This window comes from Cebus imitator, unplaced genomic scaffold (assembly GCF_001604975.1).
Source record: "Cebus imitator isolate Cc_AM_T3 unplaced genomic scaffold, Cebus_imitator-1.0 Scaffold300, whole genome shotgun sequence".
NCBI classification, from domain to species: domain Eukaryota; kingdom Metazoa; phylum Chordata; class Mammalia; order Primates; family Cebidae; genus Cebus; species Cebus imitator.
Window position 1 is genome coordinate 2,284,649 of NW_016107615.1, and position 6,124 is coordinate 2,290,772.

The 6,124-nt window shown below is 38.4% G+C and overlaps 1 long non-coding RNA gene across 1 annotated transcript in view; it reads right to left on the reverse strand.

Moving 5' to 3' along the window:
- The window catches only part of LOC108285559, a 34,085-nt gene extending 28,286 nt beyond the window's left edge, over nucleotides 1-5,799 (reverse strand). Inside the window, exons 1-2 of the long non-coding RNA XR_001817634.1 lie at nucleotides 5,708-5,799; nucleotides 4,604-4,794 (exon numbers count right to left, since the gene is read on the reverse strand). This is a non-coding gene — a long non-coding RNA (uncharacterized LOC108285559). The remainder of the gene's footprint in view (nucleotides 1-4,603; nucleotides 4,795-5,707) is intronic.
- Between the last annotated feature and the right edge of the window lie 325 nt (nucleotides 5,800-6,124).

Sequence of the window (6,124 nt, forward strand, 5' to 3'; positions counted from 1 at the left end):
CTGAACTGGGAGAATTGCTTGAGCCCGGGAGGTGGAGGCTACAGTAAGCCATGATTGTGCCACTGCACTCCAGCCTAAGTGACAGAGTAAGACCCTGTCTCAGAAAATGTTAATAAAGTACATAGCAAATAAATATAGTAAGCAAAAAGACCCAAAATCGATTTTTCTTAAAATGCATTTTAAAATGTCTAACATTCGCCTCCCTCCATGCCAGTCTTATTCTATTCAGACAACCGCCTCACCAAGTAAGCCAAATATGATTATGTTCAGATGCCCTTCAGGATTCTCTTCCAACTTTGGGGTATGCCCTTCTTGAGGACACATTGATAACTGAGTTGCCTAAGCTGAACACGAAGAAAAGGGAACAAAAGTCTTAAGTAGAGATAACAACAACAAAAATCATTCTGAAACATAAGTCGGGTGTTACCTTCCCCAAAACCATTGAAAAAAAATAAAGTCAAAAGAAGAGGGCACTCTGTAGGGAAAAACTGGGAAAGCTAATGAAGTAGACCAAAAGATTAAGGGTGTCATTAATCGAAAACAATACATTGTTTAGCACACACCCAAGGTTATCTAATTTTGTGAAGTCTGTGCTTTTCATTGTCTTCAGCTATTTTATAATTCTGTAGAGGTAGACATTAACCTGCCGAAAACTGATAGCAATGCAAATAATTACTGGTTAGAGGCATGCAAATAAACTCTGTCCAGTGGAAATTCAATTGACTTCCCTCTCCCACTGTTGAAGAAGCTAGTTTTGCATCTACTAAGCAAATTTAAATCAGGCTTTCTGATGAGCTTGTGTATTAGTTGGCCCTTTACATCCTCCTTTGTAGCAACCAGTTTTTACAGTTTTAACAACTTTTCCAGTTCCTTCACTAATTAGAAAGTGAAATGAAATTTTTGACATGTATTAACTTCATATTTGTATGAGAGCCATGATTATATCCTCTTTTAACATTTATTCTTGTGTACAAACAAGTGAAATATCCCCACTGTCGTCTTTATAACTTCTTCCTCTTAAAAGAAATGAAGATTAAGATAAATTGATCCACAGAAACTGAGACTGGCCATATGACAAGTCTGATCTATTTGATCTAAGAAGATCAAATAGCACACATAGGAACACAATTCCTACGGACATGGATTCGATAAAGCAATCATTTTACCTTCCTGAAAGGAGCATAAAAGGGCATTTCAGAAGTCCTGGAAGAATTATACTTTGCCCGCAGTGGAAGAGAATAATTATATTAGCCTCAAACCATCACCACAGGCTCATTTCAAATAACTATGAGGAACTACAGCCATATAAGCCAGTAGGTACTTAGCATTATATAGATCTATTTAGAGATGATCATTTAGAGAAATGAATCAAATTTTATTAGTTTGCTGACAGGAATTTCAGCTCACCAAAAATACTGTCCATATCTAAGTGTACTTCCCTTACTTCTAGTAGTTAGCAGTGCCTCATTCTCTTCAGTTCCCTTTTTATCACATCATAAGGTCATTCTAAAAGTGGAACAGCATTTCTTTTTATAGTGCGTTCATAACATGTGATTTTCTAAATCTAAAATAATTTATGTTGCCGCTAAATTCCCATGATCATGTCATTATTCATGGTTGGTTATTGCAAAACTTGGATTTGGCTAATGATTTGAGACTGGCCATGTGGCAGGTCTGAGGCAGTGACTCTGCACAAGAAAGCACATGTGATGAGGCCCAAAGTCACATGTCCTCTGAATGAAAACAATATGCTCACGTTATATAAAACTCAGGTCAGACTTTAGAAATTGACTTTTACAAATATAATGCATATAATTCCCGGAAGATGCTCGTCCTATAGGTCTGACGATTTAAACATGAATGTACACAGGGATGTGGAATATGTAATTCATTAACAATCATACTTTTCTCATTATATTTAGTAGAAGCAAAGCTTCACCAAGGGCCTAGAAACCCATCTCACTACAGTCTACGATGAATTCTTTATCTATGTAACGCCTTTTATCAAATGACTTCTAAGACCCTTTCAAGCATGCAGAAAGTATATATTTTAAAGCTTTTTCATACTTTGCAGTTTTTCATAAAGCTTAAACACAATTGACAATTTTTAGACAGTGGAGTTTGAATAAACAAAATAAACCTTTGAATTCAAACCCACCCAGGGAGATTTAGAATTAAAAGTAAGATCATTTTGCTACTTAAACCATTTTTTTAAATCAGGCACAATCAAGATAAATGATAGAAATCATACTACAGCTCTCTGGAGCCTGATTAAAGGAGGTAGCAAACAACTGTGGCACAAATATGCTAAAAGATGGGGTGAGGAAGGTGTGAGCTTTGTCAGTGTTAGACAGGCCAAGTCTAAGGTGGAAATTCTACCACGTATGTAAAAATGTAGACCTGGGGCTCATGAGAGATGTCAGGGCAGGAGATATAAAATTGAGCTCTCAAGCCATGAAACAGTGAACAGAGGTAGACAAGCCACCCAACAATTCCAGAGAAGGACTGAGAAAAGAAGAAGAAAAAAACAGTTGTTCATGTCTCCAAAGTCAAGAAATAGAGCAAAGATTCAAGGATCATGAAAAACGAAAGCAGAGCTCTATTCGTACTCCACCAAATTCTAGCAACAGGCTCTAAAAATTATGGAATAATGGAGATTTTCCACTAGAAAAAGAAATGCTATTACAGTCCTTGGTTCCTGAAAGTTAAAGGATAGCAATTCTGTAGTTTTCACTCAGAATGAGAGTGTGTAATAAATTTGTCTAGATTGGGCAAATATATGTGAACACTTATGTCTTCCTACTGTACAAGATTGACCTGGGAGCACCTGGGGAAAAAAACGTTTTCTTTCTCTCTTTTATTGATTTTTTAAGGAGATGATTTTAATCAGAAAATACAAAATTGAGATTAAGATTTAGCATGCTGCAAGAACTAGACATCCGCAGTCATTAGTGTTGAAAAACAAGATCTTTATGGAACAAGCATGATGTAATTTATATAATATCTATAAAATACAAAAGACTACAGATTCATTCAAAGCTAGTAAATAATGAAAGAAAATTAATCAAGTGCAAATGTTAAAAGAGCCAGAGATAATCATGGAAAACCGTGGTGGTCGTTGTATTTGGGGAGTGGTGAGGAGCAGGTTTTTAAAATGTAAAACGCAAAGGCTGCTCCTGTACAGTTTGGTAGTACAGAGAGGTGGTTAGCAGCCCTGAAGAAAATAAATCCCAGGGTTTATACGGGCTACCTGAAGATATTTACAGAGCATTATTTAAACAGACAGCAAGCTCTCTTGCTGCTTAGCTGCTGTTTATTCCCAGAATCTTCTTCCCCTAGCCAGGTCACCATACGATCCAAGCAGTGCTTTCACATAATTATTCTCAAGGCAACTACACCACAGAGAGCCAGAAATGAGTCTCGGTTGAACAATGTTCTCCTGATTTGACAAACACCCTTTTGCATCTGTCTGCACACCCTCCTGTAACATTTGCAGGCACTGAATTGTGCCGAAGAGCCTTGACAAAGCTTCAGGTGCAGTCAGTCAGTGGCTTTCCCTTTTCTTTTTTTTTAGATTGGGAGGGACAGGGGTAAGAGGTAGAGAGATGTGCTGGGGTGCCACAAGTACCACTGTGAGCCTTAGAATGTTTCCCAAGTAGAAAAGAAGCAAACATAACTAGAGAGACTATTTCTAAAGCCGTCGTGCTTGTTAAAAAGACATACAAAGACCCATGAGGGCAAAAATAACAAACCAGCTCTCAATTCATTTCCCAAATCCTTCCAAGGGTTTAAAATAGTTAAACTAAGGCCCCAGCACTTCATTAACTACTGAATGACACATTCCTCACACAATTCATATTCCTGCTGAGAACCCTGACTGCCTGGCTTCTTCCCCAAACCCACGCCATACGGGAGCCTGGCTCCATGGCAGCCCTCAGGGTCAAGGCTGTGGGAATGCAGGAAGGCGAGCCTGTTGTAACAAGGTCCTGCCAATGGTGAAAGCCCTTTGGCCAAGAGCATTGTAGGAAGTGCATTGCGCAAATTCCATCTCTTCTTGACACCCCTGTATGTGATTCTTAACATCAGAATCTCATTAATATGAATATTAAATGACATGCTATTTTAAAACACTACTAACATGTTAGAATTTAAGGCAATGTAGCGCCACAACATTGAAAGGAAAAAGCAAATCAATATGGTACTCCAGCAGAGTAAATATCAAATATCAGCACGGTAAAATTTAAAGGCAAATACTGACTGTGGCTTTACCAACAGCCAATCATCTTACAGACTGCTTCACACCAACAAAGTTCAGGGTCATCTAAGCATACCGCAGCACTACTAAGAAATATAGTCCCTGTTCTCCATCCTTATTGCCCTAGACAACAGATGGCAGTCCACACTCCCTTGTGTATTCCCAATTCTTGCCAAGACCACTTTATTGCAGCATCTCTTGTACAAGTTCCTTTCCTACATACTCACTTATTGGATCCTTGTTCCATTGGGAACACATTTTATTTATAGAGGGAAAAAAACATGTTTTAAAGTCAGAAAGGCAAAGGTTCAAATCTCAGTTCTACCACTTAGAAGATCTGCCGCTTACCTTCTCCGATGGCATCATCTGTCGTATGTTCTCTTAAAAAGTCAAAGTTCAGGGATTCCAGGATGAGTAGGGGCCAGACTTCCTGGCGACTCAGACACTGTCTCTATTCTCCAGGGGGTGATGATCTGAGCCTCATCCATACCCTCCATTTTGGTTCTTGTTTAGGTGCTACTCACTCTATGCTACGGAGGCTCCCCAGCAGCCAGGTGCAATCAAAAATAAAAACAATAAATGCGTTATTACTAGCACTTCTATTTGGCCCTAAATTATAAGCTGAAGAAATGGCTGGCCTCTGTTCTGCTGTCAAATAATAATGCTACTATTTGCACAGTGCGTATTATATGCCAAGCACTTTACACACAGTATCTCATTTCATCCTAACAAGAACACTATGGAATAGGTGCTATTCCTCATCATTCTGCAGATGAGGAAATTTGGGCACTGTGGGTTTGCATAACTTGCCTATGTTAAAAGGCTATCCAGTGGCTGGACCCAGATTCAAATGCAGGTAACCCCTACCATGAGCCTGAATTTTTAACCACTACCCTCTACTAACTCAAAGTAGTAGTACTGGGCTAACTGAGAAGAAATGCTTTCTCACTGTTCACAGTAAGAAACTGAAAGGATGGGGAACAAATAAGACAAGAGCACAGAGAAGAACATTTTATCTAGAAGACTTAATTAAGAACAGGCATGACGAAGAGATCAGTATGGTAACACAGGGAGACAAAGCATAAAGCATTTTAGGGACTTAATAGCTAAAGAGAGAACAAATCTTCGTAATTTTATAATTGTCAATGTGTGAAAATCTTCCAGGTTTTATTACAGTGCTTATCAGACTGTACTATAACGACTTCTTTTCACATTTATTTCCCTCTTCTACTGAGAATGTGGTCAGAGTCCTATTCATCTTTGTTCCTGCAGAGCTTAGCACCATGACTGACACCCAGCAGACAATCAAATCGTGTTGGACGACTGAGTGAACTGAGAGATGAAAACTCACGTTAATGTTTAGGGTGCCAAATGTTTAGAGGTTTCCTTATGGAAAGAAGCAAACCGCAGATGCCTGAAGCAGTAAAGAGCCTTAAGGAAGAAGGTCTTTACCTGGATCATGTAGTATGAGTGGGATTTTAACTTCAGCTAAGGACTGATTGAAAGATGACAAGCTGTTGTTTTAATGGCATTCCAGCCTTTCTCGACTAGACTTGCCAATTCTAGGAGCAAAAGGTTAGAAATGCAATATTGTTTTCTTTTATGAGCTAGGGTGAATAATCCTGCAACCAAAAGCTGTGNTACATTTTGGCAAACTATAAAAAAGAAAGGTGCTAAGGTAAAACTAATTAGAAAGTGTACACCAAGAAGAAAATCAAGAATATGTTTTTCAAGAATTGTCTCTTCATATAGTTGCCTATAGACTTTCTATTATCTGGTAGGAATACTGCAATATTCCAACAGCCTTGTAATTTAGATTTCTACTACTCCCTAATTCTAACGGGTATTTAAAGAGTTTCATGGCCTTCT